The sequence below is a fragment of the Myxocyprinus asiaticus genome, chromosome 5 (assembly GCF_019703515.2).
Source record: "Myxocyprinus asiaticus isolate MX2 ecotype Aquarium Trade chromosome 5, UBuf_Myxa_2, whole genome shotgun sequence".
NCBI lineage: Eukaryota > Metazoa > Chordata > Actinopteri > Cypriniformes > Catostomidae > Myxocyprinus > Myxocyprinus asiaticus.
Genome location: NC_059348.1, coordinates 8,323,967 through 8,348,557, shown reverse-complemented (window position 1 = coordinate 8,348,557; position 24,591 = coordinate 8,323,967). Strand labels below are relative to the sequence as shown.

Sequence of the window (24,591 nt, the reverse complement as noted above, 5' to 3'; positions counted from 1 at the left end):
CATATACGATACTATTATCATAACAAAAGAAACAAAAGAAAGAGTGAGAACCTTTTACATGTGCGTGTTCCACAAGATTGCACGCCTCCGTACAAACAGCGCGTCATACATGCGCGTAGACGGCTGTCATCTGTTCTTAATAATATAATAAAGTGTGTTTCTTCAAGCGCGTGTCTGTGTGTCTCTATGGGCAAATTATTTGTAATATTAATTTGATTATAATAATAGCCTAATAATAATAATAATAATAATAATAATAATAATGATAATTTAATACATGGGAAAACAAGCCAAATATCGTCTTGACAATTTCAAAGGCAACAGCGATCACTCTCACCATCGTCGATCCCCGAGATCATCGTCTGTCGGCACAACCCTAATGTGCATTTCTCTCTATAAATTAACAAAATGTTCAGACAGTCTCCTTGCTGGTTTTAGCCTTGTAAAATGTATATTTTAAAGGCTCATTATTACGGTTTAGTATTTCTCTGTAATGTAGAACAGTGTTAGCAATGTTACTTATAATGTTCTTTCTCAGCCCTAGAACTCAAACCATTTTCTGATGCCCCTCAGGACATCTACTTTGCATGACACCAGTAATTTTTCCAGCAATTGTTTACAGACAGATTGTTTCACTTTTAATTGACTATATCACAATTCCAGTGGGTCAGAAGTTTACATTCACTAAGATAACTGTGCCTTTAAGCAGCTTGTAAAATTTCAGGAAATGAAGTAAAGCCTATTTTAGATTCTGATAGGCTAATTGGAGTCAACTGGAGGTGTACCTGTGGAAGTATATTAAGGCCTACCTTCAAAGAGTGCCTCTTTGCTTGGCATCATGGGAAAATCAAAAGAAATCAGCCAAGACCTCAGAAAAAAAAACTGTGGACCTCCCCAAGTTTGGTTCATCCTTGGGAGCAATTTCCAAATGCCTGAAGGTACCACGTTCATCTGTACAAACAATAGTATGCAAGTATAAACTAGGGATGTGCGCTACGACTAATTTGTCTGTCGTTTAAACGGAAGTTTTGTAACCGACTTGTCGACTAGTCTAAAGAGAAACCAACCTTCAGAAAACAGTAAAAAAAAAAAAAAAGTGTTTATGCGACCCATTTAAAATACTTAATCTATTCCAAATCCGATGCTAAATTCCACTGAAAAGGGGCATTTATCTGCGAAGTGCTCACCTTGAATTATGATCATTGTACATTAAATATAGAACATGACACGCATTCACTGAATCAACATTAGCGAATATTTAATAGACATATTTATTGAAAACAATTGAATGAATAGTGCAGGATCAATGGAACAACCATTAAAAGTCTGTTCTAAACGGAAATCACCAAGTGAAAGTTACTTAACATATTAAAACATTCAGAACATTGTTGAAAATAATTAACAGGTAGACTAAGCCAAATCTATGAGAGAGAAAAAAAAAATGCGCTGAAAAGTTGCGCGTATTTCACGACGTGCAGTCGTGCGTTAACCATTGATCTAATATGACAGCTGTTTGGTAAACGTTAACCAATAACAGTTACGATGTGTAAAAAAAATAAAAAAATAAAATAGCTATAGGACAGAAAAAATAGGCCTGTGATGTACCCTGCAATAAACCTAATGTACTCTTAACATGACGTGCACACAGAATAAAAGATAGTTTAACATGTTAAGCACTCTGCACCTCGTTGAAAATAGCATTCTTAATCAGCAGATTAAAAAAAAAATGGCATACCTAGTCTAAAACAGTTATTTTCTAGGCTACTTACTCAAAAGCATAAATTTTTTGATGAGTAATATTAACATGTCGACATGGTCCGGTGAAAGACGGGACTTAACTCACCTGAGGCGCCTGTCCTGCGCTTGAAAAAGCCTGCTCAGCGGAAAAATAACTTACAAGCATGCACAGATTTAAAGAAGACTCAAATGTGAAAACATCCATAGGAACTTTCAAACATTTGGAAAGCCGATTCCCGCACCACCGAAGTGATTTCACAACTACTTTGCTGAGTTTGCTTGTCTAGCGAGAGGACATTTTCCTGCGCATGCCGCGCGAGAAAGGGAAGAAACACGCGCAGCCTGAGGTGAAATTAAACTCTGTATCTGCTCCAGAAATCCTCTTTTAAATAATATTTGTATTATTAATTCTATTTAAAATATGTAACATTAATATGGCAGTAATTTAAGTGCAGCCTCTGTATAAAGCCAAACATAAATGTGTAAAAATTATCATCAGTTTAATGGGGGAAAATACTAACCGACTAGTAATTCCAGTGTCGACCAGCAGCATCAGAACTGTTTAGTCAACTAGTCTCGCACATCCTTAGTATAAACACCATGGGACCACGCAGCCATCATACCGCTCAGGAAGGAGACGTATTCTGTCTCCTAGAGATGAACATAGTTTGGTGTGAAAAATGCAAATCAATCCCAGAACAACAGCAAAGGACCTTGTGAAGATGCTGGAGGATACAGGTACACAAGTATCTATATCCACAGTAAAACAAGTCCTATATTGACATAACCTGAAAGAGTGCTCAGCAAGGAAGAAGCCACTGCTCCAAAACCACCATAAAAAAGCCAGACTACAGTTTGCAAGTGCACATGGGGACAAAGATCTTACTTTTTGGAGAAATGTCCTCTGGTCTAAAATTTTACTGTTTGGCCATAATGACAATCGTTATGTTTGGAGGAAAAAGGGTGAGGCTTGCAAGCTGTAGAACACCATCCCAACCGTGAAGCATGGGGCTGGCAAATGACCAAAACATACCTCCAAAGTTGTGGCAAAATGGCTTAAGGAAAACAAAGTCAAGGTATTGGAGTGGCCATCACAAAGCCCTGACCCCAATCTAACAGAAAATTTGTGGACAGAACTGAAAAAGCATGTGCGAGGAGGCCTACAAACCTGACACAGTTACACCAGTTCTGTCTGGAGGAATGGGCCAAAATTCCAGCAACTTATTGTGAGAAGCTTGTGGAAGGCTACCCAAAACGCTTGACCCAAATTAAACAATTTAAAGGCAATGCTATCAAATACTAACAAAGTGTATGTAAACTTCTGACCCACTGGGAATGTGATGAATGAAATAAAAGCTGAAGTCATTCTCTCTACAATTATTCTGACATTTCACATTCTTAAAATAAAGTAGTGATCCTAACTGACCTAAGACAGGGAATGTTTTCTATGATTGTGGAAAACTGAGTTTAAATGTATTTGGCTAAGGTGTATGTAAACTTCTGACTTCAACTGTACAACTGACATTATTAAACCATATTATTACCTGTCCACCTACTAATCGTCATCCTACAATCATCATATTTAATCCTTTAGTTAAAATACAAATGACACCAACTGCTTCCCAGGTCAGTTTATATAACAATTTATATTACTCGCCATACTCCGTTGGACCTCTGTGGTGCACAATGCCACAGGGTTTTGTACCTAAATTTAAAACAGTCTTTGAGAAGGTAATGACATTTCTATTCACCTTGTGTATCATTTACTCAGTATGGCACGCATGGCATCACTGCAGGCTTGCGTGCGCGTCATAGGACATTCGCGAGCGATAGACAGATAAATTAATAAATAAAAGTTAAAGTTTAGAAAATATGAGTGAAATTTATTATGTTGAAGTTGACAATGTACAACAACTGAAATGAGTCCAACATTGTGAATTATCTAAATTTACCTCAGTTACGGCTGCCTCATGGAAGACTGGCGGTGTGGAAATTTAATTACATTTAATTACAAAGGTGGAATGTTTTTTTAAAACACTGAAGGATAAAACAATTCAAATCTAAAGTGATATTCAACACAAACCATTGTGTAAAATGATGAAGAATAATACATTTATGCTTACCTTTTTCTAGCAATGCGTCCTCTGAAAGTTGGTCCGTTGTAGATTTAAATACTGCGCATGCGCAGAATTAAGTTTTTTTTTTTTCTAACTATGTTTCAACATAGAACAAACATTATGATTTCGACCAAATGGGTCGGCGGTAAATGTTAATGAGTCAACCTCATTTCGACGTTGAATTGATGTTCTTTTTTCAACCTAATAACATACTGATGTACTGACCAAATAGTGAATGTTGATTCAACATTAACCTAGTTTCCATCCACTTTTCGCACTGTTTTGTTATCGACAAAGTGAAAACAAGTCTTCTACCTGTATCCATTCAAATGGCCTTTATCGATAAAAATGGTGTGCATGATGACGTCAAACTAAATAAATAAATAAATAAACACTTTGTCGCATAGGTTTTTGTTTATCGCAAAATAAATCTGTTTTAATAAATCTGTTTTAATAAATCTTAAGCCGTTTCCATACAGAAATGTGTGATTATCGCTAATTGTGTAGCATACCTATGTCCCTAATTTTATTCAACCTTAAGTTTTGGTAAAATGTGGAGAGTATTGAGACAAATCATTGAAATTAGCCAGCTTACAGCCATTTTAATTTCACAAATAAATGCAATCAAAAGTCGAGGAATTGCAGTGTGTGTCACTGTCCTTTTCTGCATATCGCGACAGCGTTTTGCAGCCCTTTTTAGCCTGTCGTGGCTCGTTCGGCATAACGCAGCAGCCGCAATGGACGAGCATAAGAGTTTCTTTATAACCTCACTCTCTTACAAGATAAAGTGCAGTAAAAAAAAAAAAAAAAGAGGCTTCTTGGCAATTGTTTTTGCGGATCTCACACACACTTGACATCTGCCCATGTCTTCTTCGCCTGCAGAATTTCACTACGAAAGTTAAAGTTGAACACGTTAATACAGGTGTCAAACTCTTGTAACAGTCTCAAGCCTGTTAATGATTCATTTTCATGGGTGTAATACTCATCCCTGCCTCCAGAGGGTGATAAACAGCGAGTATTTCACAGAGTTGTGTAGAAATGTGAGACAGAAGAAGAGTGAAGACGCAAGTATTGTTGTTGTATGTTCATGTTGATTTTGTCAATCCATCTAAAGTCCTGATTGAGGAAATTATTTTGTTCATCACTTATGTAAGTTGATATTTAAATATGCTTGTATAGATACTTTTTTATTGTTTAATCTTTGTTTCTCCAGATCTTGTGAGTAACTGCTGGGGATTGGAAATGTTTGTTTGGTGCAGGATTGTTTGAAACAGCCTTAAATGTGTAGGGACATTTTCTTCTTCTTCTTCTTCTTCTTTTTTTTTTTGTGTATGACTGGCCTGTTGTAGACTTTTATTCTCATGAATTAATTTGATTAGGCAATATAGGATTTTGTTCTGGAGATAAGAGATGTCAAGCTCACAAGAGCTGCAAACTTGAAAAGAAATGAGCATAAATCAATATAATAAAGACCAGTAGGTCTATCAGAAAGTTTTACGATACGCTCGAGTCTGATTGTGTGCACACAATATTTTACCATAAAGAGGAGGACATCAATGATAGTTAAAATAAATGACATGTGCAGAATTAGCTAAATGCAGTGCAATACAAGAGCAAATATTGTGCACTGAAGTATTTGAAACCGCACTCTATGGAGCATTTAAACTTCTTTTTGGAGTAAAGGCGTAACCAGAATAATGGTATTAATTGTTGTTGTACGCAGGGACGTGCACAGTCAAATTGAGGGGCAGTGGCCCAAACCAAGAAAAAAGGCACCATCCTCTCCACCAAAAAAATAAATAAAAATACAATCTATACTGTATAATCAGTATTAATCTCGTCAATGAACATCATGAAGATGTTTCCAAACTATTTTATGAAAGCACACTCTTGACAGAAACAATATGAAATAAAAATAACCCTGCAAGATATTAACAGTGTTAGATATAAACAGAAGAATACATATCTAGAGAAACATCTGGTTAGAAGATGTTAGATATGGATTTATATCCAGTATTTTGTTGTGTGTTTCCCCACTTGAGCTGCTGGAGTTGAACGTGCTGAACACCAACAAAATGAAGCACTATAAAACTGGTTAATTACCACATTCACACTGCATCCTGTTTATACATGAGATTAATCACTATATCCACAATTCATATGTACCATTTCAACCTACACTACCAGTCAAAAATTTTGAAACACTTATTCTTTATTTTATTTATATATATATTATTATTATTCACATTTTAGAATAATAGTAAAGTCATCAAAACTATGGAATAACATAAATGGAACTATGGGAATTACGTTGTGACTAAAAATCCAAAATAAATCAAAACTGTGTTATATATTAGCCTCTTCAAAGTAGTCACCCTGTGCCTAGAATTTGCAGACATGTACTCTCGATGTACATGTTCAACCAACTTCTTGAGGTATCACCCTGGGATGCTTTTTAAACAGTATTGAAGGAGTTCCCATCTATGTTGTGCACTTACTGGCTGCTTTTCTTTATTTATTTAGTCCAACTCATCTATTCAAAAATCTTTTATTTTTTTATTACGTTTTAGTTTTGTAATGAAAGAAATTAATATTGTGGCACAATTATATTTTTGTCTACAAAACTCATTTCAAACATTTAAGCATACGCCTTCAGATCAAAAGATTTTTAAGATCATGAGAAATATTTCAGTCAATTGTTTCAAAAGTTTTGACCGGTAGTGAACATCTACACAGACAATGAAGCGAATGAAAGAACAGGTTAACTTGAAATAAATGATGCATTAGTCAGTAGGGATGCTGGGATTATAAAGTATGAAAATGTGAATAAAAACAAAAAGGAGTGATTTGTAAATTATGTTCACCCTTTGCTATATTAAAAGCACTGCAACTACACATTATATGATGGTTTACCTTGTGAATTTCATAGGTTTTTTTGAAAATGTACAGTAATTTCAAATCAGATGATTGCAACACACTCCAAAAAAGTTGTGACAGGGTCAATTTAAGACTAATAACAATTTGACGAGTTGAAATAACAAGGCGATGTGAAACAGGAAATGTTAAACAGGTGAGGCAGTTGTGCCATAGTACTGTATACAGGAGCCTCCAAAACAGCCTAGTCCTTCAAGAGCAAGGATCGTTCAAGCCTTGTCAATTTGCCAAGAGATGCTTCAGCAAATAATCCAGCACTTTGAGAACAATGTTCCCCAAAGACAAATTGGAAGGATTTTGAGCATTTCACCCTCTACAGTGCACAATATAGTTAAAAGATTCAAGGAATATGGTCAAATCTCAGTGCGTAAAGGGCAAAACGAAAACCACTTCTGAATGTGCGTGATCTCTGATCCCTCAGATGTCACTGCCTTAAAAAACAGCATTCATCTGTAATGGATATCATGAACATGGTTTGGGATAACTTTAGTAAACATTTGTTAGTCAGCACCATTCACAGCCGCTTCCACAGATGCAAGTTAAGACTTTACTATGCAAAGCAGAAGCTATACATCAACACTGTCCAGAAGTGCTGCCGACTTCTCTGGTCTTGGTCTCATCTTAGATGGAAAGTAGAACAGTGGAACTGTGTTTTTTGGTCTGAAGCTTTTGAAAAACACAGCTGTCGTGTTATCCAGGCCAAAGAGGAAAAGGACCATCCAAACTGTTATTAGCATCAGGTCCAAAAGCCAGTGTCTGAATGGGCCAGGGGTGAACCAGTGGGCAAATCACACATCTGTGAGAACACCATGAATGCAGACAGATATGTACAAATTTTGGAGCAACATATACTGCCATCCAGCACCATCTTTTCAACTATGTCCCTATATTTTCCAGCAGGACAACTTCAAACCACATACTGGCCAGATTACAAGTGCATGGCTGTGTAAGCAGAGAGTGTGGGTGCTAGATTGGCCTGCATGCAGTCCTGACCTGTCTCCAACTGAGAAAGTCTGGCGCATTATGAAGCACACCATACGGCAACGAAAACCCCATACAATTGTGCAGCTAAAGACCTACATAATGGATGAATGAGGGAAAATTCCACTTTCTAAACTTAAACTTGTGTCTTCAGTGCCCAAATGTTTAATATGTGTTATTAGAACAAATGATGATGTTTCACAGTGGAAAACACTCAACTGCATATCCTGGCAGAAATTGTGAAATTTTGGCATTGATTTTGAAAATATGACTGATCATGCAAAAAAAAATTAAGGATAGTGATCATATGAAGCCATTTATTATCACATTGTTTGGCTCCTTTTTATATCATAATGATAACATAAATCACCCAAATGGCCCTGATCAAAAGTTTACATACCCTTGAATGTTTGGCCTTGTTACAGACACACAAGGTGACACACACAGGTTTAAATGGCAATTAAAGGTTAATTTCCCACACCTGTGGCTTTTTAAATTGCAATTAGTGTTTGTGTATAAATAGTCAATGAGTTTGTTAGCTGTCACATGGATGCACTGGGCTGGCTAGATACTGAGCCATGGGGAGCAGAAAAGAACTGTCAAAAGACCTGCGTAACAAGGTAATGGAACTTTATAAAGATGGAAAAGGATATAAAAAGATATCCAAAGCCTTGAAAATGCCAGTCAGTACTGTTCAATCACTTATTAAGAAGTGGAAAATTCGGGGATTTCTTGATATCAAGCCAAGGTCAGGTAGACCAAGAAAGATTTCAGCCACAACTGCCAGAAAAATTGTTCGGGATACAAAGAAAAACCCACAGGTAACCTCAGGAGAAATACAGGCTGCTCTGGAAAAAGACTGTGTGATTGTTTCAAGGAGCACAATACGTCGATACTTGCTCAAAAATGAGCTGCATGGTCGAGTTGCCAGAAAGAAGCCTTTACTGCACCAATGCCACAAAAAAAGCCTGGTTACAATATGCCCGACAACACCTTGACACGCCTCACAGCTTCTGGCACACTGTAATTTGGAGTGACGAGACCAAAATAGAGCTTTATGGTCACAACGATAAGCGCTATTTTTGAAGAGGGGTCAACGAGGCCTATAGTGAAAAGAATATCATCCCCACTGTGAAGCATGGTGGTGGCTCACTGATGTTTTGGGGGTGTGTGAGCTCTAAAGGCACAGGGAATCTTGTGAAAATTGATGGCAAGATGAATGCAGCATGTTATCAGAAAATACTGGCAGACAACTTGCATTCTTCTGCATGAAAGCTGCACATGGGACGCTCTTGGACTTTCAAGCACGACAGTGACCCTAAGCACAAGGCCAAGTTGACCCTCCAGTGGTTACAGCAGAAAAAGATGAAGGTTGTGGAGTGGTCATCACAGTCTCCTGACCTTAATATCATCGAGCCACTCTGGGGAGATCTCAAACGTGCTGTTCATGCAAGACGACCAAAGACTTTGCATTACCTGGAGGAAATTTCTAAGACGAATGGGCAGCTATACCACCTGCAAGAATTTGGGGCCTCATAGACAACTATTACAAAAGACTGCACGCTGTCATTGATGCTAAAGGGGGCAATACGCAGTATTAAGAACTAAGGGTATGCAGACATTTGAACAGGGGTCATTTCATTTTTTCTTTGTTGCCATGTTTTGTTTTATGATTGTGCCATTCTGTTATAACCTACAGTTGAATTTGAATCCCATAAGAAATAAAAGAAATGTGTTTTGCCTACTCACTCATGTTTTCTTTAAAAATGGTACATAAATTGCCAATTCTCCAAGGGTATGCAAACTTTTGAGCACAACTGTATATATATATATATATATGTGAGAGAGAGAGAGCATATATATATATATATATATATATATATATATACAGGTGCATCTCAATAAATTAGAATGTCATGGAAAAGTTCATTTATTTCAGTAATTCAACTCAAATTGTGAAACTCGTGTATTAAATAAATTCAATGCACACAGACTGAAGTAGTTTAAGTCTTTGGTTCTTTTAATTGTGATGATTTTGGCTCACATTTAACAAAAACCCACCAATTCACTATCTCAAAAAATTAGAATATGGTGACATGCCAATCAGCTAATCAACTCAAAACACCTGCAAAGGTTTCCTGAGCCTTCAAAATGGTCTCTCAGTTTGGTTCACTAGGCTACACAATCATGGGGAAGACTGCTGATCTGACAGTTGTCCAGAAGGCAATCATTGACACCCTTCACAAGGAGGGTAAGCCACAAACATTCATTGCAAAAGTAGCTGGCTGTTCACAGAGTGCTGTATCCAAGCATGTTAACAGAAAGTTGAGTGGAAGGAAAAAGTGTGGAAGAAAAAGATGCACAACCAACCGAGAGTACCGCAGCCTTATGATTGTCAAGCAAAATTGATTCAAGAATTTGGGTGAACTTCACAAGGAATGGACTGAGGCTGGGGTCAAGGCATCAAGAGCCACCACACACAGACATGTCAAGGAATTTGGCTACAGTTGTCGTATTCCTCTTGTTAAGCCACTCCTGAACCACAGACAATGTCAGAGGCGTCTTACCTGGGCTAAGGAGAAGAAGAACTGGACTGTTGCCCAGTGTTCCAAAGTCCTCTTTTCAGATGAGAGCAAGTTTTGTATTTCATTTGGAAACCAAGGTCCTAGAGTCTGGAGGAAGGGTGGAGAAGCTCATAGCCCAAGTTGCTTGAAGTCCAGTGTTAAGTTTCCACAGTCTGTGATGATTTGGGGTGCAATATCATCTGCTGGTGTTGGTCCATTGTGTTTTTTGAAAACCAAAGTCACTGCACCCATTTACCAAGACATTTTGGAGCACTTCATGCTTCCTTCTGCTGACCAGCTTTTTAAAGATGCTGATTTCATTTTCCAGCAGGATTTGGCACCTGCCCACACTGCCAAAAGCACCAAAAGTTGGTTAAATGACCATGGTGTTGGTGTGCTTGACTGGCCAGCAAACTCACCAGACCTGAACCCCATAGAGAATCTATGGGGTATTGTCAAGAAGGAAAATGAGAAACAAGAGACCAAAAAATGCAGATGAGCTGAAGGCCACTGTCAAAGAAACCTGGGCTTCCATACCACCTCAGCAATGCCACAAACTGATCACCTCCATGCCATGCCGAATTGAGGCAGTAATTAAAGCAAAAGGAGCCCCTACCAAGTATTGAGTACATATACAGTAAATGAACATACTTTCCAGAAGGCCAACAATTCACTAAAAATGTTTTTTTATTGGTCTTCTGATGTATTCTAATTTTTTGAGATAGTGAATTGGTGGGTTTTTGTTAAATGTGAGCCAAAATCATCACAATTAAAAGAACCAAAGACTTAAACTACTTCAGTCTGTGTGCATTGAATTTATTTAATACACGAGTTTCACAATTTGAGTTGAATTACTGAAATAAATGAACTTTTCCACGACATTCTAATTTATTGAGATGCACCTGTATATATATATATATATATATATATATATATATATATTTCGAACACAGTTTTTGCACAATGTGTGGACTTTTCAGGCGGTTCCTTACGCTTACCCACCATAGGGAAACTTTCCAAATTATGTCAATGTTAAATTAGCTATCTGTAAAGATTTCACCATGACGCCATCTGACCAGGCTTAAATAAGGGACAAATTGCATTCCGTATTGATTCGATACGCATCATTTCATCTTTAAATATGGGACGATCCTGTATTTTATGGGACAGGTGATAACCCTTGCTCCAGCATTCTTTTGAGGGTGCACCCCCGTAGAACCTGGCCTGTCTGGATTCATGCTTCTGTTACAAATCATCAACATCAAATTAATGGCATTTCCTACAACAAGTGGTTACTCTATAAATAAAGGAATTTTTTTTTTTTTTTTTTTTTTTGGCAGATCTGCTCCTCCAATTCACACAGCAATTATGATTAACCCCCGCAGTGAAACCACCTCCTCTGCAATTCAACAACACATGTGGTGATTATTTTCATCATCCTACAAGTGAAGAAGAAAAACAAAACCCTCAAAGTGTTACCATTGAACTCTACTGGCATACTATTGAAAAAAATGAATTTTGTTAAAGAAGAGAGTGAAGACATCAGCATTACAGAACCATGCAAAATGAAAAATGAAGATACTGAGGAACAAAGAGGTTGGTGTCCATTCTTGATTCTTCATAATGACTGTTGAGGAACGTTAAGGTAACAAAGCTTCATACAGTTCACTAGATCTGGAGGCTGTTAGAAAATCATAGTAGTAGTAAAATTATAATTAAACAAAAAATACTAGTATCTCCATGAATATTACAGAACCTTCAGCATGTTAAACATCACATAAAATAGATACTTAGCCTTTGCTGCTTACTACCTACCATTAAATTGTTGTTCATTTGATTTTCTTTTAATTTACTTTGTTCATTTTAGACTTGATAGAAGTGAAAGAGGAGAGTCAAGAACTGAAGGATGGGGAGGAGAAAATTCACGATCATACATTTTATAATTTCATCACTGTTGAAGAATCTTTCAGTGGCTCGAAGACTGAAATTAATTTCTCGCACAAAAGAACTCGAAGAACAAGAGCCAAAAATTCTTTCACCTGTTCTCACTGTGGAAAGAGTTTCACACAAAAAGGAAACCTTAATGCTCACTTAAAACTTCACACTGGAGAGAAGCCTTTCACCTGCCTTCAGTGTGGAAAGAGTTTTGCGCATAAAAGAAGTCTACACCGTCACATAAGAATTCACACCGGAGAGGAGCCTTTCACATGCCTTCGGTGTGGAAAGAGTATTGCAAATATAAGAAATCTTCAACATCACATGAGAATTCACATTGAAGAGAAGCCTTTCACCTGCTCTCAGTGTGGCAAGAGTTTCATAGAGAAAATAAACTTTAACACTCACTTAAAACTTCACACTGGAGAGAAGCCTTTCACCTGCCTTCAGTGTGGAAAGAGTTTTGCACATAAAAGAAATATTCACCGTCACATGAGAATTCACACTGGAGAGAAGCCTTTCACCTGCCTTCAGTGTGAAAAGAGTTTTGCACATAAAATAAATCTTCACCATCACATGAGAATTCACACCGGAGAGAAGCCTTTCACCTGCCTTCAGTGTGGAAACAGTTTTGCACATAAAAGAAATCTTGACCGTCACATGAGAATTCACACGGGAGAGAAGCCTTTCACATGCCTTCAGTGTGGAAAGAGTTTTGCAAATATAAGAAATCTTCAGTATCACATGAGAATTCACACGGGAGAGAAGCCTTTTACCTGCCTTCAGTGTGGCAAGAGTTTCATAGAGAAAAGAAACTTTAACACTCACTTAAAACTTCACACTGGAGAGAAGCCTTTCACCTGCCTTCAGTGTGGCAAGAGTTTCATAGAGAAAAGAAACTTTAACACTCACTTAAAACTTCACACTGGAGAGAAGCCTTTCACCTGCCTTCAGTGTGGAAAGAGTTTTGCACATAAAAAAAATCTTCACCGTCACATGAGAATTCACACCGAAGAGAAGCCTTTCACCTGCCTTCAGTGTGGAAGGAGTTTTGCACATAAAGGGGATCTTCAGTATCACATGAGAATTCACACTGGAGAGAAGCCTTTCACCTGCCTTCAGTGTGGAAAGAGTTTTGCGCACAAAAGAAATCTTCACCGTCACATGAGAATTCACACTGGAGAGAAGCCTTTCACCTGCTCTCAGTGTGGCAAGAGTTTCAGAGTGAAAGGACATCTTCAGTGTCACATGAGAATTCACACTGGAGAGAAGCCTTTCACCTGCTCTCAGTGTGGAAAGAGTTTCACACAAGCAAGCCATCTAACACTTCATCTGCGCTCTCACTCTGGATTTAAGCCATTTAACTGATCAGTGGGGCAAAACATTTTTGGGTGCATCACAACTAAAGCTACACATGACAAGTCACATAAATGAGAAACCTCATGTGTGTTCTTTTTGTGGAAAGAGTTTCATTACATCATCAATCCTGAAATCACATGAGAGAGTGCATACTGAAGAGAAGCCATACCACTGAACTTCATGTGGGAAGAGTTTCAGCCATTTAAGTAATCTACACAATCATCTAAAAAAGCATTGTCCAAAGTTGTCAAAATGAACAAAGGTAAAGTTAATGTTTCCCATGTTAATTTACCATAACCAATTTTCACAGATACTGACATTTCATTCTGCTCCGGGTGAGTTTTAAACACTGGTTGGAGTTGGGCAAAACCTTTGTGTTGTGTCCGGCGGAGACATTACACTGATGTACACACCACAAACAAATACAATAGCGATTCAGTGTCAATGATCAAGTGATGGAGACAGGACCTCTTAAATAACAAACACATATGGGACTTTTGACAAATATAAAGTACTTCACATACTTTGTAAGTCGTAATTTTACCACAGAAGCACGTCAGGTCTTATAAGCCAAACACACAACATGGTACTGATGGGGGACTGCTTTGGCCAGTTTGTTTGTTGGAGTTCTCCCAAGGAGGATCTGTCGATGCTTTGCAAAATTTTCATATAATTTAAACTTTGTACTCTTTGTAACTGAGCTTGAGCTGCATTAGCTATTGCAGTGTTTCCCAATGCTGTTTCTGGAGACACACCAACAGAACGCATTTTGGAAATCTCCCCGATCTGATGAATCCATTTCAGGTCTTTAGAGTCTTTACTAATGAGCTGATGAGTTGAATCAGTTGTGTTAAATAAAGGAGACATGGGGGGGAGTCACATGATTCCATGCGAGGATCGGATATGTGAACGGCGAGCTCTGCGCATTTTGCTAGTTTTAATACCTTTTATGGTATAAACTGGTGAGATTTGATTCACTCTGTTCAATAACTGTTCTAGGAGGACAATATGTCAAAGAATTCAAAATCCTCGGGCTCTGGAGACATTAAAAGACACTTACGTGCTCAAGTTGATGCTCTCAAGCAGGCCCCGAGCCTGGGAGCTGATTTAGTCGGGAATGTGCCGGAAATGTAGTGAGAGATGTTGAACATGTCGGCAATGCTGACGAAGGTCGTTGCTGACTTGGAAGATCTTGCTGTGATACGTCAATCGATCACTGCCATGGAGGCAAAATTTACTGTGGGGGATGTCGAGAAACGGATCGAATATCTGGAGTCATCGGAGAGGGAATTATCTGCTAATCTGCTAGCAACCAACGTGGATTTGGAGTGTGTCTGGGAGAAGTTGGAGGACATGTAAAACCGTAGCCGGCAGAATAACGTCCATATCGTGGGAGTCCCAGAGGAAGTGGGTGGACGGGATATGGTGGAATTCCTGGATGGGCTCATTCCAATTCTGCTCGACATAGCAGGCCATAAGCTGGAAATCCAGCGAGCTCACAGGTTTCCGGCTTGGCGATCTGCTGAAGGAGACAGCAATTCTGGCCAAAATTCGGAGACCATCTGATAGAGATTTTGTGTTATATGAGGCGATGTATAAAGGAAGGCTTGCTTGGAAGAACCACAGCATTTTCTTGTTCCCGGACTTTGCGAACTTGACGAGAGAAATGTGATCGATTCAAGGAATGCAAGAAACTTTTACATCAACGGAAGGTCACTTTTGCCCTGATATTCCCGGCCAAATTGTGAATAGATGCTAAGGATGGCTGTAAAACATTCACATGCCCACATCAAGCAATGTCCTTCATAAAGGCAATGTAGTAAGTCACCTCGTGGTACTCACGTTGCAGCCGAATGGACCAGCTCACTGAACATTCGTTTGACTCTCTGAAGAATCTGAGCGCTCTTTTTGTGCTGGTTCTGCCTAGCGGCTGGAGTTTATTTTGTAGAGCAACACACCTTCGGGACGGTTTTGTGGATGAATCTACACGCTCTTTGTGCTTAGTCAGCCTATTGGCTGGAGTTTATTTTGTGGAGTATTTCTGGCTAAGTCATTGGAGTAAGTCATTTGCTTGCACTCATGTTGCAGCCGAATGGACCGGCTCACTGAACGTTCATTTGACTGTTTGAAGAATCTGTGCGCTCTTTTTGTGCTGGTTCCGCCTGGTGGCTGGAGTTTATTTTGTAGAATAATACACCTTTAGGACAATTTTATGGATGAAGCTACACGCTCTTTGTATTTATTCTGCCTATTGGCTGGAGTTTGTTTTATAGATTATCTTTTGCTGTGTAATTCTGTCTCGCAAAATTTGTATAGCAACACTGGACTTGAGCAATCCGATTTTTCTTTTTTCTGTTTGTTTGGTTCTGGGGAATGTTCGGGGTTTGACTGTTGCACTAATGTTGGAATGTGGTCTTTATAGTCCTGTTTTAGACACACAATTAATGTTTTCTTACATGTCAAAATGTCAAATGTTAATATGAGTGGATTGTCTCTCTCCACGTGGAATGTGAATGGGTTGGGGCACCCCATAAAAAGAAGGAAGGTTATTTCTCTTCTTAAGTGTAAGAAATACGATATAGTGTTTCTTCAAGAAACACACCTTTCCCCGCAGGAAGCTGAAAAATTTGGGAAGATATGGGGTGGGCATTAATTTTTATAGTGCTGGCTCAAGTAAGAGCAGGGGAGTCATTACACTAAGTAAACATCTACAATTCAAATATCTCAAACAGTGTAAAGATAAATTAGGAAGAGTCATTATTGTTTTAGCTGAAATTCAGGGACAAAGTTTTATCTTGGCGAATATTTATGCACCTAATTTTGATGATTAGGGCTTTTTTATAGATCTTGAAGGGATGTTGCAAGCCACTGGCACCCCTCATGATATAATATTGGGAGGAGACATTAATCTTTTGATGGACTCAGTCCTTGATCATAGTGAAGCAAAAGTGTGCAAGCCCCCAAGAGCAACAGTGGCACTTCACAGGATGTGTAAAAATCTTGGTCTTATAGATATTTGGAGACATTTGAACCCATCTGGTAGGGACTATACATATTTTTCTTTAGTCCATGAGATTTACTCTAGATTTTTTTTATATATATATCTAAGTCCCTCATTTCATCTGTTGTTGATTGCTCAATTAGAAACATTTTAGTCTCAGATCACACCCTGGTGTGTTTAGAGGTGTTGCCACATACGGAAAAAAATAAATCATATAGTTGGCGCTTTAATGTATCCCTTTTGAAAAATTCTGAATTCCAACAAATGTTAAAGGCCAGCTGGTCCTCAGTATCCTTTGTGGGCATGACTTGGGCGGCACAAAAGGCGGTTCTTAGGGGCCGGATCATACAGTATGCCTCATTCACCAAATAATCCAAAGCACGAGAACTCATGGAATTGGAAGGGAATATTAAAAGATCTGAGGCAGGGGCCTGGGTAGCACAGCGAGTAAAGATGCTGACTACCACCCCTGGAGTCGCAAGTTCGAATCCAGGGCGTGCTGAGTGACTCCAGCCAGGTGTCCTAAGCAACCAAATTGGCCCAGTTGCTAGGGAGGTTAGAGTCATGGGGTAACCTCCTCGTGGTCGCTATTATATGGTTCTCACTCTCAGTGGGGCGCGTGGTGAGTTGTGCATGGATGCCGTGGAGAATAGCGTGAAGGATTGACTGTCTCAGACACGGATGCAACTGAGATTCATCCTCCGCCACCCGGATTGAGGCGAGTCATTACGCCACCACGAGGACTTAGAGTGCATTGGGAATTGGGCATTCCAAATTGGGAGAAAAGGGGGAGAAAAAGGTGCTGAGGCAGAGCTGAAGCGTTGAATGTTGTGTAATGGTCTCAGAGAATTGACCCGCTTGAAGTACATATATTATACTATTTTGTCGCTGGAGGTGGAGTTTTGGCTATTCAGGGCAAGACAGTCATATTTTGAGTCAGGGGACAAAGCAGAGAAGTTTCTGGCTAGATATATAAAACATAGAGTGTTTTTTTTCTACCAGTCCCTCAGTGAAATCTGCTGGTGGTGAAAGATTTACCTCGGCCATTGATATTAATAATTCTTTTAAAGAATTCTATCTTGATCTCTATAGTTCTACGTCTTTGTCTACTGATGATATTAGAAACTTTGTGGAACCATTAGAACTCCCTAAACTGATGACTGAGCAAAAAAATTCTCTTGATTCTGAGATAACCTTGGAGGAGCTTGGCAAGGTAATTAAGGCCTTGCCAATAGACAAGGATCTTGGGTCAGACGGCTTTGCCGCTAAATGTTTTAGATCATATGCTACAGATCTGGCTCCACTTTTGCTAGACGTTTATATGGAAACATTAAAGAATGGAAAGCTTCTGCCAACCATGACACAAGCCCTGATCAGCATGATTCTTAAAAAGGACAAGGATCCAAGGGAGTAAGAGTTACCATCCAATATCCCTGATCCAGCTAGATGTTAAAATATTGTCAAAAATGTTGGCTAACCAATTAAGTAAAGTTATGACATATACTTATAGATCAGGTGTGGTTTATTCGGGGCTGTAGCTCTTCTGATAACATTAGGCGTTTCATCAATATCATGTGGTCAGTGGCGAATGATCAGACGCCAGTCGCTGCCATCTCATTTGATGCCGAAAAGACGTTTGATATGGTAGAATGGGATTATATTTTTAAGATTTTGGAAATGTATGGGTTCGGGAATACTTTTATTGGATGGATTACACCCGGTAGCAGCAGTACAAACAAACTGATTAATTTCAGATTATTTTACTCTGGATAGGGGCACCCGGCAGGGTTGCCTTCTTTCCCCATTATTGTTCTGTCTTGCCCTGGAACCATTACCAGCTGCGGTAAGAAAGGAGGAGGATTTTCCAGGGGTGATGGCAGGAGGTGTGGCACATAAGCTTTTGCTTTACGCAGATGATATTTTATTATTCGTCTTCGACCCTACTAGATCTACGCCTTGTCTCCATAGAATTATTAATTCCTTTTCTAAGTTCTCAGGATACAGAATCAATGGGTCTAAATCCGAAGCTTTGGCTCTGACACCGTACTGCTTAGTAATGGATTTTCAGCCGGGCGCCTTCCAGTGGCCCAAACAAGGCATTAAGTATTTGGGCATTTTATTCCCAGCAAATTTGTGTGATTTAGTTAGTTAATTTTGACCCTTTAATAAAAGGTTTTTCAAGCGATGTGGGCAGGTGGGCTTCATCACATTTATCTATGATTGGGAAGGTTAATGTTATTAAAATGAATTGTATTCCAAAATTCAAATACCTGCTATAAACTCTCCCAATGGATGTCCCCCTCTCTTATTTCAAGCAATTTGATAGCATAGCGAAGTCCTTCATTTGGAATGGTAAACATCCCAGATTACATTTCAGTAAGTTGCATAGGCTGATTGACAAATGTGTGCTAAGCCTACCCAAGATTTTGTGTTATTATTATGCATTCTGTTTAAGACATTTGGCTCATTGGTCGCTTCCACCTGAGAGAACCCCTCCCTGGTTTTGTATTGAACAAGAAGTTCTTGCCCCTATTTCGCCATTGCAAAGCCTTTCTATCAAACTAATCAGAGAAGTTAAGTTACACCCCGTTATCTCGCATTTGCACTCTGTATGGTCAAAAGTGTCTAGAGTGTTTAATTCTGACATTTATATAAATATTGCCTCGAGCATATGACTGAACCCAAAATGTTGTACTAATAAGTCCCCTTTCTGCTGGTCAGAGTGGATTGTGAGGGAGGTTAATATGCTCAGTGACCTATATGAGAGTGGAGTGTTGAGATCCTTTGGAAAATATGGTTCAACATTTTGGGTTTCCCAGATCTCAGTTCTTTAGGTATTTACTGCTGTGCCACCTGCTCTGTCCTATTTTTGGGAGAAGCATACACTCCCCTAAAGCTGCAGATACTCTGGGAGTGGTGATTACTGCTTTTGAAAAAGGTCATGAGGCATCAGTGCATTACTCCCTGCTAATTCAGAGTCTGGGGGATGGAGCTTTAACTTCTATCAAGAGATTATTGAAGAAAGATTTAAACTTGGTAATGGAGGAGGGAGTGTGGGATAGGATTCTAAAAAACGTCAAGTCTACATCTAGAGATGCAAGGGTGCGTCTTATGCAATTTAAGATTTTACATCGATTCTGTTTGACCCCCTCTAGATTGTATAGGCTTGGTCTGAAAGACACACCCACCAGCTGGCGATGCCAATCGGAAGATGGAAACACAACCCATGTTTTTTGGTGGTGTGTTAAGATCCAAGAATTTTGGTTGATGGTTCAGAGTTTTATGTGTGACGTATTGGGCACTCAAAATACATTTTGCCCCAGACTCTGTATTTTAGGCGATGGGGTGGTCATTAATATAGGGGATAAACACACAAAAAGTTGGATCCTAGCCAGTGTTGTGATCGGCAGACAGATTGTTCTAAGGGGATGGAAGTCGGCTGGAGTGCCCTCATTTCAAGAGTGGTGCACAGAGATGGGGAGGGTGGCGACATTCGAGGAAATGTCATGTAGAAGGCTGGGGAACTTAGATTAATTTGATAGGAAATGGGCCAGCCATTTGGCATTCTTGGAGGGCTCTTGGGGAGGGGCAGTGGAGAGAGAAGTATAGTTTTAAATATGTGTGTGTTGTTTTAGTTATTAGTTTTGTAGACAAAAATATAATTGTGCCACCATATTAATTTATTTCATTATAAAACTAAAATTTAATAATAATTTTTTTTTTAAATTGATGACTTGGACCAAATAATAAAGAAAAGCAGCCAATAAGTGCCCAACATAGATGGGAACTCCTTCAATACTGTTTAAAAAGCATCCCAGGGTGATACCTCAAGAAGTTGGTTGAGAAAATGTCAAGAGTACATGTCTGCAAATTCTAGGCAAAGGGTGACTACTTTGAAGATGCTAAAATATAACACAGTTTTGATTTATTTTGGATTTTGTTTAGACACAACATAATTCCCATAGTTCCATTTATGTTATTCCATAGTTTTGATGACTTTACTATTATTCTAAATGTGGGAGAGAAAAAAAAATTTATAATATAGAATGAGTAAGTGTTTCAAAACTTTTGACCGGTAGTGTGTGTGTGTGTGTGTGTGTGTGTGTGTGTGTGTGTGTGTGTGTGTGTATGTATATATATATATATATATATATATATATATATATATATATATATGTAATAATTTTTTTTTCTTTTTCTTTTTTCTTTTCCTGTGTGTATACTCATGTGGGAACATGGATGTTTGTTGAGGGTCAGGTTGGGGATTGGGAGGGATAATAGTGGGGGTTAAATGTTGATGCTGTGAATATATGTTTTGCTTTTCTTTGTCAATTGTATGAATCAATAAAAACTGTTGATCAGAAAAAAAAAAATTTAGACATCGAAAACATGTACTGTTGGTGTGCCTTAAGGAAAGGGTTGGGAAACACCGAGTCAGTGATTACCGGACAATTAAAATGAATTATCCTTATGTGGGCAGTGCGAGCGCTAAAAACAGAACAAGACAATGGCCTTGTTCGTAATATCTTACTACTATACTACTATCTGCAGCGCTTTTCATGTGGTGTTCGAAGTGGCACTTGACACCCTGACAAATCATTTGCATTTCATATCCAAATCATTTGCTGATTAATATTGTTGAGGATGAGGGTATTAGAGATTTAATGCGCATTTCAATGGCAACCTATGGGGACTAGTTCTGTATAAAAAAAAAAATCTGGCCTAACTGTCCATATGCTCATGTATGAAGAACACCCGTCAGAATACAGTGATGCCCTTAAAACTGCAAGAAAAGCACATTACACAAAAATTAGTAGTGATGCTGCTGCAAATCCCAACATAATGTTTAAGTCAATCAACAAACTTCTTAAGCCAACCTGTTCTTCTGTTCAGCAGTCTAACAAGTTTCTTATTTTGTTGAAAAAATTGAGAATATTTATAAATCCATTGCTCCTGTTCCCTCATCTAATCCTGTTGAGATTCACCCTTTCAATTTCACTGCAACTGAGTTTGCCAGTTTAGTGATAATCTATAATTTAGTGATAAAACTAGTGATGATCATGAATTGAACTACATTTATTCTTAACCCTCTTCCTACATCTGTTCTTAAGGGGTGTCCGCTATCGATCAGTCCACTCATCATGACAATTGTGAACACTTCACTTATTACTGGGATTGTCCCACTCGCTCTTTAAGATTGTAGCCCTTAAAAAGCCTGGGTGTGATATGTCTGACCTATCAAATTACAGGTCTATCTCAAGTCTCCCCTTTTTGTCTAAGGTCCTTAAACTTGTCATTGTGGCACAACTGCACAGACATCTGTCCCTTAACAAGCTAATTGAACCTTTTCAATCTGGGTTCAGATTGGAGCACAGTACCGAGGCTGCCGTGGTTTGAGTTATGAATGACTTCATCTCAGCTGATTCGGGAGCCTGTTATATTCTGGTTTTGTTAGAGCTGAGTGCTGCATCTGATACGGCGTGTCATAATATTCTTCTTGGTAGACTGGAGAACTGTCTTGAACTTTCTGATACTGTGCTCAAATGGTTCAGATCTGACCTTACGGATCTCTCCCAGTTTGTTGACCTGAGAAACAACAAATATGAAACTGCACAGGCTTGTCAGGGTTTCCCACGGGTCAGTCCTAGGTCCTATACTTTTCAGTATTTACATGCTGTCTCTTGGGTAGATTATTAAGGGAGAAATATGGTTTGGGGTATCATTGATATGCTGATAATACCCAAATTGATATCAGCACAAACTCTGACAGTACATCCACCTCAACAGTTCTTACTGAGTGTTTGCAGGAAATAAAAATATGGATGCAATACACTGATGAGCCAAAACATTATGACCACTCACAGGTTAAGTGAATAACATTATTCATCCCCTAACAAGGGCACATATCAAGGTCTGGGTAGATTAGATGGTTAGAGAACAATCAGTTCTTTTAGTCAACGTTTTGGTTGCAGGAGAAATGGGCAAGAGTACAGACTTGAGCGACTTTGACAAGGGCCATATTGTTATGGCCAGAAGACTGGGTCAGAGCATCTCTGAAACTGCAAGGCTTTTAGGGTTCTCCCGGTCAGCAGTGGTGAGTACCTACTGACAGTGGTCCGAGGATGGACAAACCCCAAACTGGTGACGGGGTTTTGGGTGCCCAAGTCTCGTTTGATGCGCAAGGGCAACAAAGGCTATCCCGTCTGGTCTGAAACAACAGAAGGTCTACTGAGGCACAAAGTCACAAAAAAACATGGTTACAGGAAAAATGTGTCACAACACACAGTGCATCACACCCTGCTGCGTATGGGGCTGCATAGCCACAGACGGGTCAGAGTGTCCATGATGACCCGTGTCCACCATTGAAAGTGCCTACAATGGGCACGCGAGCATCGGAAGTGGACCTTGGAGTAGTGGAAGAAGGTCGCCTGGAGTTTTTTGTAAATTATATTTACCCTTTGCTATATTGAAAATACTACAACTACACATTATATGATGTTTTACCTTGTGTATTTTATTATTGATATTATTTTTTAAATGTACAGGAATTTCAAATCAGATGATTGCAACACGCTCTAAAAAATTTGGGATAGTCAAGTGTTTACCACTGTGAAACATCACTATTTCTTCTAATAACACTTATTAAGCATTTGGACACTGAAGACACAAGTTTAAGTTTAGAAAGTGGAATTTTCCCCCACTCATCCATTATGCAGGTCTTCAGCTGCACAATTATATGGGGTCTTCGTTGCCATATAGTGTGCTTCATAATGCACCACACATTCTTAGTTGGAAACAGATCAGGACTGCAAACAGGCCAATCATCACCCACTCTCTCTGCTTACACAGCCACGCACTTGTAATCCAGCCAGTATGTGGTTTAGTGTTGTCCTGCTGGAAAATGTAGGAACTTCCCTGGAAAAGATGGTGCTGGATGGCAGCATATGCTGCTCCAAAATTTGTACATATCTTTCTGCATTAATGGTGCCCTCACAGATTTGTGAGTTACCCATGCTATGGGCACTGACACACTCCTGGCCCATTCAGACACTGGCTTTTGGACCTGATGCTGAAAACAGCTTGGATGGACCTTTTCCACTTTGGTCCAGAGAACACGATGGCTGTTTTTTCCAAAAACTATTTTAAATATGGATTTGTCAGACCACAAAAACGATTTCACTGTTCTTTTTTCCATCTCAGATGAGACTGAGCCCAGAGAAGTCGACAGCGCTTCTGGATAGTGTTGATGTTTGGCTTCTGCTTTGCATAGTAAAGTCTTAACTTGCATTTGTGGATGCGGTGGTGAATTGTGTTGACTAACATAGGTTTATTAAAGTAATCCCAAGCCCATGTTCATGATTTTCATTAAAGACGCATAACGATTTTTAAGACGGTGACATCTGAGGGATAGGAGATCACGCGCATTCAGAAGTGGTTTTCGTCTTGCGCTTTACGTACTGAGATTTGACTAGATTTCTTGAATCTTTTAAGTATGTTGTGTATTGTAGAGGGTGAAATGCCCAAAATCCTTCCAATTTGTCTTTGGGGAACAATGGTCTCAAAGTGCTGGATTATTTGCTGAATCCTCTGTTGGCAAATTGACAAGTCTCGAATGATCTTTGCTCTTGAAGGACTAGGCTGTTTTTGGAGGCTCTACTGACACAATTGCCTCACCTGTTTAACATCTCCTGTTTCACATCGCCTTATTTCAACTCGTCAAATTGTTATTCGACTTAAATTGCTCCTGTCTCAACTTTTTTTGGAGTGTGTTGCAATCATCTGATTTGAAATTACTGTACATGTTCAAAAAACAATGAAATTCACAAGGTAAAATATCATATGTGTAGTTGTAGTACTTTCAATATAGCAAAGGCTGAATATAATTTACAGATCACTTTTTGGTTTTATTAGCATTTTTCATACTGTACCAAATTTCTTTCATTTGGGGTTGTACCTAAACGTC

General features: G+C 38.9%; 1 protein-coding gene across 2 annotated transcripts in view; it reads left to right on the top strand.

The window, feature by feature from the left end:
- Positions 1-4,602: 4,602 nt before the first annotated feature.
- LOC127440726 (gastrula zinc finger protein XlCGF57.1-like) overlaps positions 4,603-24,591 on the top strand; it is a 109,736-nt gene continuing 89,747 nt past the window's right edge. Inside the window, exons 1-3 of one of the 2 annotated variants that reach the window (XR_007897179.1) lie at positions 4,603-5,003; positions 11,674-11,929; positions 12,201-13,889. The gene's annotated coding sequence lies outside the window, so the exon portion shown is untranslated. The remainder of the gene's footprint in view (positions 5,004-11,673; positions 11,930-12,200; positions 13,890-24,591) is intronic. The other variant, XM_051697503.1, reaches the window with a different exon arrangement.